Source organism: Morone saxatilis, unplaced genomic scaffold (genome assembly GCF_004916995.1).
Source record: "Morone saxatilis isolate NCDOM2014 unplaced genomic scaffold, NCSU_SB_2.0 Contig2, whole genome shotgun sequence".
Taxonomy (NCBI): Eukaryota; Metazoa; Chordata; class Actinopteri; family Moronidae; genus Morone; species Morone saxatilis.
In genome coordinates, this window is record NW_023339762.1 from 840,677 (window position 1) to 853,300 (window position 12,624).

The window sequence follows — 12,624 nt, forward strand, 5'->3', positions numbered from 1 at the left end:
GAGAGAGAGAGAATCAGTAGGCGAGTGGACGAAGGATTAACAGGCGTGACAGTGGATATGGGTTAAGGGAACAGGGGGTATAGGCCCGGATAGAAAAAGAGAAAGGAGAGATCAGAGAGTATAAGTAGAACTGAGATACCACTTGGAGAGAGGACTGAGCGCTTGTTTGTGGAACTGGGTGGACCCATCGCTAGAAGACTTGACATCAACCAACAGCTACCATGTACAGTGGATATGGAGGTATGAACCCACTGAGACTAGCTCATTTCTAATCATTAACCCTGTGTTTGCCACAATGAACATGCAGTTGCTGGTTAACAGGTTTGTAACTTATTATGAGCTGGGAGAGTTCACTCCAAATATCAAAAAAACAACAAAACCTGTGACTTGTTTCAAGCAACATTTATTTATCAAATGATTCAATGGAGGCCCCTTCCTGAACGCAGCAACATGATCATAATCTCCTTTCTAGCCCTCTGTTATTTAATTCAATTAGTTAGTGGTGTCACAAGAAGTGTTCCTCTTACTAATGGATAGATGCCTTGGCTCACCGCGACTTAAAGCAGCATGCCACTGCTGCTATGTACTGTATCAAGTATAGCCAGGGTTGGGTTTTGATGTCTAGTTTCATTTTGGATTTGGTTTATAGAATATCCAGATTTGTTTAACTGAGTTTTATGGGTAGATTTTCGTGTCCATATATAAAGTACGTTCAAATTATTTTTGGCGGCTGTTCCTCCTCTACATGATGGGATCCCTTTTCAAATCGATTTAGGTGTGAGTGACAGGGAGAGTACCCACAGTCCACGCACCAGCAGTCTGCGTTACATTACTCAAATGTGGAATATTTGAAAAGTACTGACTTGATTAGACAAACACAGACTGCTGATGTGTTTTTGAACAATCACTTAACATTGGAACTGCTTTAAAAAAAAAAAAAGATTTCTTCACAGCCATTGGCACTTCTTTCACAATATCTTTTTTGTCCCATCAGTGTCATGGAAAAGCTTATTGACGAATATACTTTGCTACACAGTTTTTGATTAAAAAATGAACACTATTCCGAACCTAATGCTGCATTTACATGGATTCATGCTGAAGGTAGAGGGACAGCACGGGAAAAACACAGAAACAGTCCGACAGAATGGCAGAACAGCAAAACGCAACATGCGTGACAGTATGTTGCTATGGTGATTTATGTTTACAAACAATGGAATAAATAAATGGTATTCTCTGCTGGCCTCACCTAAGTTTACCGTCCTGCTCTCATCGGCTAACATCACATCTGGTCTGCCTGGATCCATGTGAATGTAGCTTAAACCCCACACACTGTATGATTTACATTGCTGCCACTGGTTATGACGGATGAAGAGTGAAGTGGGTGTCTGAAGTTCTTAGTAACCAGCCGTGTCAGCAGGGGTTTTAAGACATTGGAGTAAATATTCAGCCGTTTCACAGCAGCATGTAAATATATGTTTTTACAGTGAAAAGCCATATTTATTTTTATACACAGTTCTTCTTTATTAGGACTGTGACACCCACCATTCACTCACTGTTATCACTATCAGCTTGAGTTAATGTGACTGCTACATTATGGAACTGTTATCTCTGTTTGTGTATCAATACTTGAGTGTTATTTTTTAAAGAACAACAACATAAAGAACAGGTTTGCTCTCAGAGGAATGGTAACAGATGTAATAAAGTTGGCGGTCCGCATTTATCATCATCATCTAATCTAAATATTATAATCATTCATCATTCATATACAGAACATTGTTGCCCTTAAATGTATGTTATCTACCTGTATGTATCTTACAGCACTTTCTAAGTGGTTTTGCATGTTTTTGTTGTTGTTGATCAAGAAATAGTTCCGGCATGTAACTCCACAAGTCTTGGTTTGACATTCCTGTTTGAGTATAGATTAAGATTAGATCAATTAGATACAGCCTGTTACTAGGTGAGCTTTAGAGGTGTAGATAGGTGTCAATTTGTGGACAGAGCCAGGCTAGCTGTTTCCCCCTGCTTCCAGTCTTTATGCTAAGCTAGGCTAAGCATGTCCCAGATCTGTACTTAAAAGGGTAGTCCAATAATTTAGCACTGCTCCTAGTTTAAAAAAAACAAGGATCATAATTGATGCAGCAGAACCAAACATATCATCATTATTTATTCTGCACATTCTTCCCCACAATGAAACTAGACCGCCAACAGTTGGGTCAGAGAATCGGGTGTGTTATGCTAGTAGCGGCTCGTGTAGCCTGGAGCCTATAGTCGAAAGCAGACATGAGGAGTGAGGTCTGGTAAGCTCACTTCTTTCTGGCTCCACAGTAGGGCTAGGGCAAGAATCAGGCGATACCATATGTATCACGATATAGGGGTTACGATTCAATATATTGCAATTAAAAAAAACATATATATTTTAGGAAAACTGTCATAGTATAAACACGCTACCCTATGCCTAAAATCTGAGTTAAAAAAAGTGAACACAAAGCAATTCATCAGATTTTTCAAAAAAAGGTTTTATGCAACTAATTTCACATTTATTATTTATTGTAAACACTGTATTAACACTCAGTAACATATTTGAAGTACAAAACCAAGCTCACTGCTATGGCCCTTTCAGATTCATAATAATGTTTCAGGCGCTAGGATCCTTTTCCTGGAAGTGAGCAAGCATGGCTGTACAGTAAATTTGTGGGGTTATTCCTGTGACTCAGTATAGCCATGAATTGGACTGGTCTTTTCCTGACCCTGCCCTCCTTGCAGGATGTTACTCCCTCCTGGGTTTCCTTCTCCTAAGGACAGTCATATAAATGAGGGACAGGCCTGGAGTTATAAACTAAACTGTATGTACATGATGTGGGAGAACAAACAGTGTATGAAATAATGGTGTTGTGAGGGGAGGAAACTATTAACATCAGATGAAGTATTTATGATCCCAGGAGGAATACTAAAGACTGACCCTTAGTTCACCTCGCTTAATATACAGTGTTGTCAGTGGCCGCTTTTTCACCAGGAGAATTCTTTCAGCCATTTTTCTTTTTTTTTTTACGTATTACCTTACAAACCCTTACCCAACCTTTTATATACAAACTCAAGACTGAAAGTAATCCGAAGTTACGTGCACAAAACGAGCAGGTAGAATCCACATTCTACAGTATCTGCTGAATCTGTAGTTATTCTACAGAAATTACTAGGGCTTCCCCCTAATCGTCCCCAGAAGGGAATTTTATTTTGTCAGTCGAGTCACTGCCTTTTCTCAGAGTGCACAGTACACAGAGTGATGCAGGATAACAGCACGGCAGGCTGTAAACTTTTATGACTAAAAACTTAGTTTTTTTTATATTCAGAAGCATCTAAGCAAAGTATCATCATCATTGATGGAGCTTGGATCATTTTTTCCTGTGAAAGGTTTTTTTTCTGGAGTATTTCCTTTCCTGTGATTTAGGGGTCAGAGCACAGAGGGTGTCCAGCCTGTTGTCGTTCCTCGGTTGCCAAATACTGACATTTTGTCATACCCCTCAATGGAACGCACCAGGCTTTAAACTAACTACACCCATTCATGTTAGGTGACGCAGTATTAAGAGAGACAAAGTCTGCATAAGGAAGAGGTTAGGGTGGATGGCTGGATCAGACAACACCGGATTTAAGCCCAGGAGAACAGGTTTTGTGTCCCATGTGAAACCAAAATTCATCATTGACTTATTTAAAGTTTGAAGTTACAGAATATTACATATGTGACTTAAGTAATATACTTATCTTAACCCAGACCATAATTTTTGATGGTATGAAACGCCAAGGAATGTGACAAAGCATCGTCGGTATTTGGCGATAGGGATGAGAACCTGTTGGCTCTATAGATTCTAAAGCTTCTTTAGGCAAATTGGTATTTGTGATATTAGGCTATATTAAGAAACTTGACTTGACAATTGTTGTGAAAAAGAAATCGAAGACGAATGCACAATTTGAGAATGTAATAATAATCCTGGCTCTAGGTCTACTTCTTTTTCACTGTTTCACTGAGACTGTTTGATCGCACTTGGTCGTAGCTCTGTAAAAACACTGTTAAAACAGTTGTGAAAGGAAAATGTCCAAACCCAGGTGAAGTACTGCTGTGTTGTAGCAATGCATGGTCATTCACAGGCCTGAAACATGTGTAGGTTGCTTCTCAAAAAATCTGATTTAAATTGGACCTGAAAGATTTGCAAAAGGATTTTGTAATTATAGAAAATAGAATAGAAAAATAATAACTGAATAACGCAGGCTGGCTGAGCTAGCAGGCTGTGGTCTAGGTGCGTTATTGGGCTTGATTATTATTCTTGACACAAGTGTGTTTTTTTTCTTGCCTAGTGTGTGTGTGTGTGTGTGTGTGTGTGTGTGTTTTCTTGGATCTGCCATTCCTTACATGACAGAGATACACAGGCCCAATTTTCCCAGGAGTGCATATACATACACGCAAGCCCACAAAATGTGATTAACAAACTGGCAGCTGTGCTACTGTTAGGGCCTTACCAGTAGTGAGTCAAGAAATGTTCCAGTGGTTGGTGCTAGAACGATGGTCAATAATCGAAAGACCACGTTTGAATGATTTCCACACGTCTGTGTCCTGCTCATAGTTCAGTTCTAAAATCCCAGCACACCACCTCCGTTTCTATCAGTTTGTGGTCACATTGACACACGGTTTGTATTGATATCAGAAAATCATTCATCATTACAGATGAGTCCTCCTCCTCTTGCAGGCGCGACCCCCCTAAACCAAACAGAGCATTTCCAACATGTGAGAACACTTCTGACAAGATGTTTGGAGTTCATATGTGAAAACTGTTTTAATGTTTTTCTTTTCGATGAGTCGAGGCGGAGCTGTTGCTGCAGCGAGAGAAAGAGAGTGTGAATGTGTGTGGGTCCCAGGCAGAGTTTGCAGTTTCCAGAATGGTCTGGGAGAGAGAGGCCAGAGAGCATCAGACAATAGGTGTGGTGTCACACACTCGCTTACCACAGAGGCGTATGGAAGGCGGAGTGTGTGGCACAGAGCCACGTCCCAGTGTTTATATGAGAGCATCAATAGCAGAGGAGATGGTGTGACTGGAATCTGTTGCCATTGGCCAGGTTTGGACTGCTGTTTGGATCAGGTAGGGAACACAAACGCAGCACAGTTTGACAGACATTTTCAGTTTGATGGATTTGACTGACTGACTTCTGGATGAGCTAGTTGAAGTTTGAATAGAGCTGATGGATGATTTAACCAAAAAGGATGGTGCCTGATTAGCTCATGAAAGTGGAATAAGGCTGCAGATTACACAGGAGAGAGGACAGGGGTGTGATAGAGAGAAATGTGCCGACTACCACTGCCCTGTCTGATCTGGGACTCTGACCGAAACACGGAGCCCCATCAAGGTTGGTGTTTGGTTTCAGGGTTGAGGGTTTTCATTTTGGGCTTATGGTTCAGTACAGCACAGAAAACGCGAGAAAAGCAGAAGACATTTTTGTCATTTATTTTGAAAAATTGAGACATCAAATCGTGGCTCATTTGCCATAACTTCACTGTAAAGTGAAACATTGGCATGTGATAGATGAGAAATATACTGTATATTTACAATATATCCCACCCACCTAGAGCTCTTAATAGTTGATTTAGGAAAAATGTCTGTCCATTACAGATTTCAGCTTCTCCAATATAAATATTTTCTGCTTTCTTTAGTCCTATATGGCAGTAAACTGAATGTCTTTGGGTTGTGGACAAAACAAGACATTACCCTGGGCTTTGGTAACACTGATCAATATTTTTTCACCATTTTCTGACATTTTATGTCGCAAATCATAAAATGTGGTGTGAAACAAGAACTTCTGAGTGTTTGTGGTGTTATTGTATTGGATTATATCATATTGGGTACCTTATACCACCCCACCTCCCCCCACCAGGTGCAGGATAGTTGCTGTGGTTTGAAAATGACTCAGGATACTTCGGATGTATTGTATAAGTGTCTTAAGGTGATGTTCCTATATACTGACATTAATTAAAAGAGTCAAACTGTATAACTCATTGGTATAAAGATTTTTAAAAAATCATAAAGACTAAAGAAAGCACGACAAAGCACCAGCATCTCAGACCGAAACAAGGGCACTACAGCCAGCAAGAAAAAATTCACTTATGTAGATGAGAAAAATTGCAGTTTCAGTCACTCAGCTGCACACAGACAGCCATACATGCACTAATATGCACGCATGGCCAGACCTGCTATGTAAACATACCACAGCGAGGCTGGAATAGCAACACAGGCGGAGGGAGTGTGACACTATGACTCCACAATATTTTTACAGAGAGAACAGTTGTTTGCTGCTATATTAATCTTCTCACACACAAAATGTCACATATATACATGAGAAATATATATAACCTTTTAATGAGCGAAAACTGTTTTGTGTAAGCAGTAACAGACTTCCTGATAGAGACAGTGAACTGCTGTGACAAATGACGATTTATCAGGAACTTAAAGAGGAAAGTATCTGAATCTGATGGACCCAGCATGACCCAACTTTTCTACTTGCCCTCTTTATCCACTCTTCACCTCACTCTGGTAGGCTCAGTTTCTCTCTCTGAAATGTGTTGTCTTTCGTTATCTCTCATTCCCCTTCAGCTTCTCTGTACTCTGTTCGAGTACTTAAACTAGGTTAAGTCAACAAATGGTTGACCAGACTCTCACAGCACACAAACGCACACACATTCTTGATGATTTTCAATGGTGGAAGTATTTTTAGCATGTTTACTCTCAGTCAAAAGTAAGATATGAATAGTTTTTATTCTTGTTAAACATCAAATTTTTTTACTTAAAAGAATGATGTGAAAGTTGTACTGTCAATTTGCTTTAGCCACTACTTAAATACCAATAAAGTACTCTCTCCATCCCTAGTTAAACAGAATTGACCTTTTCTCTTCAGCCAGATGACTGTGGCCTTCAGGACTATCTTCCTTTGTTAAATTTCCTGTCAGGAGACGCAGTTGCTTCTGACTTCCTGTAGGATTGTGACATTTCCTGTGCTCTGGAGGGGGGTGTTTTCTTGCAAAAGCCTTTCAGCTGTTTGAAAAAACAGGATACAGGACACTGGATAGGCCACAGTAGGAAAACACTACTTTAGCTGGCAGAAATTAACCGCTGACTTAAGCCGCAATAACAAAACAGTGCTTCAGGCCACAGACTTCAAATGTTGGTTAAAGGCCACAGCCACAGAGTGGATTAGCCTGCTTTATGCAACATAAAAAACAAGTGACATAATGTATCCAGATATAAACGATTGTGGTTTTCAATGCTAGCTATTATAACAGATATAGCGCTATATCTAAGTGACATCAGACCATGATAATACCTTGTTTCCATTTGGAGGATTCCTGTTTTACAGAAGTTTCTTTTTAAATTGATGTACAACTAGTTTGCAACAGTACACCAAATGCAAACTAGATTACGTTTCTATAAACATAATAAGGAAATGTTAATTAGCATAGTGGTTCTCAACTGGTCTCCCCATTGGACCCACATTTAATCATTTTCATTAAGTCGTGACCCACTTTTCTTGAATTCAAACCAAGCTAAAAAAAAATTATAAATAGGCTAGTAAACACATACCTTTTATAAAATTAAATATGCACCCTGCGATCAGAGCACACTCTAATATTAAACTGAGTGTGAACATCAATTCAATTTCAATTCAGTTTAGTTTTATTTGTATTTAGGTGCCAATTCCATAACAGAAGTGTACTCAGGGAGCACTTTTTCAAATAGGAGCAGGCTAGGACGAACTCCTTTATAACATTAGAGACCCAACAGTACCACCATGAGCAAGCACTTGGCAACAAGGGCAAGGAAAAACTGCCTTTTAACAGGCAGAAACCTAGAACAGACCCTTCAGGTCTAGGTGGGTGGTCGTCTGCCTTGACATCACAATTGTGTGCTGCTGATTCTAATGAATATGAATTAGATTCATAGATCACCTTTATAACTGTGTTTACAGTAACAGAAACTGTCCTTTCCTCTATCATTTCCCCTGACCAGTTGACTTTATTCAAAATAGACACACTCTTTTTTTAACCTAAGGCACGTGCTTAATGTGATTTATAATCCTTCTCCCTCTACCCTTCCTGAACCCTTGATCTCGCTAGATGCAGAGAAGGCATTCGACAGGGTGGAGTGGGATTACCCCTTTTTTTGCTCATACAAAATTTGGTTTTGGGGGAAATTTTATTTCATGGGTTAAATTGCTCTACTTTTCTCCTCAAGCATCAGTCAGAACTAATAATAATATAAATTCTGATTATTTTCATTTGTATCGATCTACTAGGAAGGACTGCCCTCTGACTCCCTTATTATTTGCCATTGCCATTGAGCCCCTCTTAATTGCACTTAAAACCAACCCTAACATTTATGGCATACACAGGAATGGAGTAGAAATAAAGGTCTTGTTGTATGCAGATCATTTACTCTTATTTTTTTCCAATCTTCGTCTGTGTTAAATCGTTAGAAGATTTATACATTAATAATGTTAATTCGCTTCCTAGAAAAAAATGTAAAGGCACTTATAGGCCCGTAGCTTTGTACAAAGTATGCTCCCCAGTTTTCCCAATCTGCCAGAGGGCTCACCTCTTGATGATTTCTTGACTCCGTATTCATCCCTGAAAGGGGCTATTTGTAGAATCCATACACAGATTCATAACTTAAGAATCGACTCAATTGAATCAATCAAGTTATCATGGGACACAGATTTGGGGGAGGAAATATTGAGTGAGGTTTGGGGAGAGATGCTGGAAAGGGTTACAGCTCCTCTATAAGTGTGAAACATGGTTTGATACAGCGTAAAGTAGTACTTATTTTACCAAGGCTTGCCTAGCCAAGATATTCAACGATGTCTCGCTGATTTGTGATAGGTGTTATCAGGCCCCTGCTAACCTTGTACACATGCTCTGGCTCTGTCCATCCTTGCTTAACTTCTGGGCAATGGTTTAATACTGTGTCTGAAATACTAGGCCAAAAGCTTGATCCTAACCCTTTCAGTGCTCTTGTACATTGGATTCGAGATGTGCTTTATTTTCATAGGCTGGGGAAAATAAGACTCTCCAAGGAAGATCCAATGCAATGTTCAAGGTCTGGGGTCCCTTTCTCAAGTACATTAAGAATCGTAAATCTTCAGATATTCCAAACTAATAAAGGAATTATGGAGTAAGGTGTGGTACAGTTTCTACAGCTTTTACGTTTCTTTCTAGTTTCTTTTTGTTGTTTAGTCTGTTTTGGAGTTTTTTGGAAGTAAATGTACAACAATAATGTGCAATTGTAGATCCTAATTAGTATGTTTATGTACAGTTCTTTTTTTAAGTAGTAAGTTGTTGTTTTCTTACTGTGCGTGTATGTTACTGTTCTAGTGGGGTCAGTGTCTAATGCTCACTTCTTTATGAAAATAGATGTTTTTATTCCTCTATGGCACATTATAAAAGGCAATTGTATTTCTTAATGTTAAAAGTGTTGCATATCCCTGCATTAATCCCAATACAAAAAGTGTATTTAAAATAGATTAATTTTTTGACCACACACTCCAAGACCCATTCCCAGTCCATGACCCACTGGACCCAGTGGTCTCAACCCACTATTTGAGAAAGCATAAATAAAGTGCAGTAACTATAACCAGTACTATAACAATAACGATGTGAGCATCCACACTAATGAACGATAAACCCCCATTCCTTAAAATAGCAAAGTTATTAATGAGCTGTTACTGCTGTACATTGCGCAGAGAGAAAAAAAAATAAAACCAGAAAGATATGGGTTCATGAGTTCGGAGATAGAGACAGTTGGTAGCAGTTAAAATGAAATTTTCTGTGATATGCAGACTAATATTACATTATATAAGCGTTGGTTCATCAGCTTGCTATGACAGTTATCACAACGATATTGTTCGCCAAGGTCGTTGCCATTATAGTTGTGGTGTGGACTCAATATCTACTAGAGTTATAGATATAGTTTTAACGTACCTGGGAAGTCACAATGTTGCAAAATGTTCACTGAAAACATATTACATTAGTTTTTTCACCAAAATAGACAAAGGTGCAATACTATCCACTCATAGTGACTACAGCATTATTCAAAAGTCAGCAGTGACTAGAGACAGAAGATTTTTAATGAACGTTTAACTGAAATCACAATCTTTGCCTACACTTATCCAAAGTTCTTTTTTTTTGCCTAAACCTAACAAAATCACCTTAACTTACATTAACAGAAGTGCTTATGTCTAGACTCTGTCTGTGCCCACCAACCACCTCTTGCAACTTTACCATGTTACATAAAAAAAACAACCTCTAATCTTTATCCAGTAGTGCACAATACGGATATTTCCTCAACTGATACAATAACCGATAATTACCTGCTTCTCATGGTCGACACTGATTAGATAACCGATCCGTGACTCATTATGGCATTTATCAGTGCTTCCAGAAGGAAATGAGTTATCAGAACACAGCACAGTTTGTGGTTTCTATTTATTTTTATTTTTATTTTCTGGTTCTGTATCATTTCTGGTTTAATGTAAAGTTTCTTTTTTTTCATTTTTTTGTTTGAGAAGTTCAAGTCATATCAGTTTATTTGAGACCTTAAAACACACAGGGAAAACCAGTGAATTTTTGCAAGTTTACTCACAGGATCATTTGTGTTATTCGCAAGTAACACAAGTGAATATTCACTTTTAATCTGGCTTACTATGGTGGTATGAGCCCCAAATAGACAGATTTTGCTGTGATTTAATTCCAAACAACAGATCAAAAGGATGCTGAAATAACTACATCATGATGATGATTTGGAAAATGTCTGAATTCATACTTTGTTGAGTCTGTACGCTAGACGACAAGCAAAGAACTTTTAAAATGCTTGCTTTCTGAATGGAGTTTAGATCATAATTGCAATGCCCCTGCCTCAGTTCTGACTGGGACCCTGTTACATGGCACCCCTGGTAGTCTCTTCCCATGTTTTTTTTCTGTCTCCACTGTCAAACTGTTAAATTGTGGCAAGATGTCCAGGTACAGGTCGGATGTTAATACCCGGTGGGAACTGAGTGTGTGAGATGTGGGATAGAAACATGCTGTGGTGTCAGCAGTCTACTGATGCTTCTTCTCCTTTGCTCTGTGCAGGGAGTCCATCCCGAACTCTCTCCACCATGTCGCTGTCCGTTCGCCCAGTCAGACGCCTCACCTCCAGATCCATCACTAGGAGCCAGAGCTTCACTGGAGTCAACACTTACGACAAGCCCTACAGGTACAGACACACGCATGTGGGGAAGTACACACTTTACAGGACATCCTGTCAGGTGGAGCTCAGAAGACAGACAGTCTGACTGTATGGGTGTGTGTGTGTGTGTGTGTGTGTGCGCCTGTTTATACATGGTAGAGATGGACAGATTTGGATATAACTTTACTCTCAGACAATCCATACCTGCTAAAATACAGTACTTTTTTTTTTTGAGAGAGGATACTGTAACAAGAATATGAAAAGACAAAATGGGGTCCATGTTGGACTTAAACCTAAACCAAGTCCCTACAGACTAAGCTACTGCCGCCCCAACCTTTTTCTGATATCTCCTGTAAAGAGTATCAATATGTATGTTACATAACTTAACTGTACAAACACACAATTTCACTTTTACTTATAGTGTTAACAACCCAGCTAGACTACTAAACATTAATTTCTAACCAACACTGATTTATGCTTGCCAACATGTGCTGTGATAGGCTCCGGTCAAGACGGGACAGGATATGTTTTTTGATAAACTGGACCACAGACTGACTCTCTATATTGCTACCACGTAGATTCTTTCTAAACTCTTTAAAGAATTCAGACGTTTCTGAGAGTGTTAGTATTAGTTAGAGTTGGGCGGTATCCAAATTTTGATACCGTCAAACCTCCTCCCTATTTTACCACGGTATACGGCATTACCGTGACTAATTAAAAATTATGACGTAAGGCTCAGACGGCGTCACCAAACTGTTGGCTTGTGCCTACACCGTTCAGAAACTGAATACCAAACACTAATACTGAAACAGTAACAACATAACATGCACAATATTAACAACTTTTATGAGCAACAAATAGCAGCTTATAAAAAAGTGCGAACAGAATTAAATTAACATAAACATCCAGAACAGTTTTCCCACACACAAATCAATGAAATTAAATCACAGCCCAAACAACTTTTAATAACAACAAAGAGCAGCTTATAAAAAAGTGCAAATAGACCCACAATAGTCAACCAGAGTTGAATTAACATAAACATCCATATTATAACAAATTATTGCAAATAGGCCTAAATTAAAACACAGTCCAGTCTTCTTTCTAATATTGTTTTTAACGAAAACCAAATAAAAATAGCTGAATCAATTAAATAAAAAAAATACACACACACACACACACACAATGCGAATAGGGAACTGTGTGGCAAGTGGCAACAAATCTAGTCAAGATTGCATGTTTACTTTGTCCGGCTTTAACAGGGCACGTTGTGGACTGACAACTTTACCTGCGTTGCTGAAAACCCGCTCCGATGGTGAGCTTGTGGCACAGACGCACAGGTACTTTCGGGCCACTCGCGACATCTGGGGAA

The 12,624-nt window shown here is 39.1% G+C and overlaps 1 pseudogene; it reads left to right on the forward strand.

Moving 5' to 3' along the window:
* Positions 1 to 5,118: 5,118 nt before the first annotated feature.
* Positions 5,119 to 12,624, forward strand: part of LOC118330282 — a 30,054-nt pseudogene continuing 22,548 nt past the window's right edge.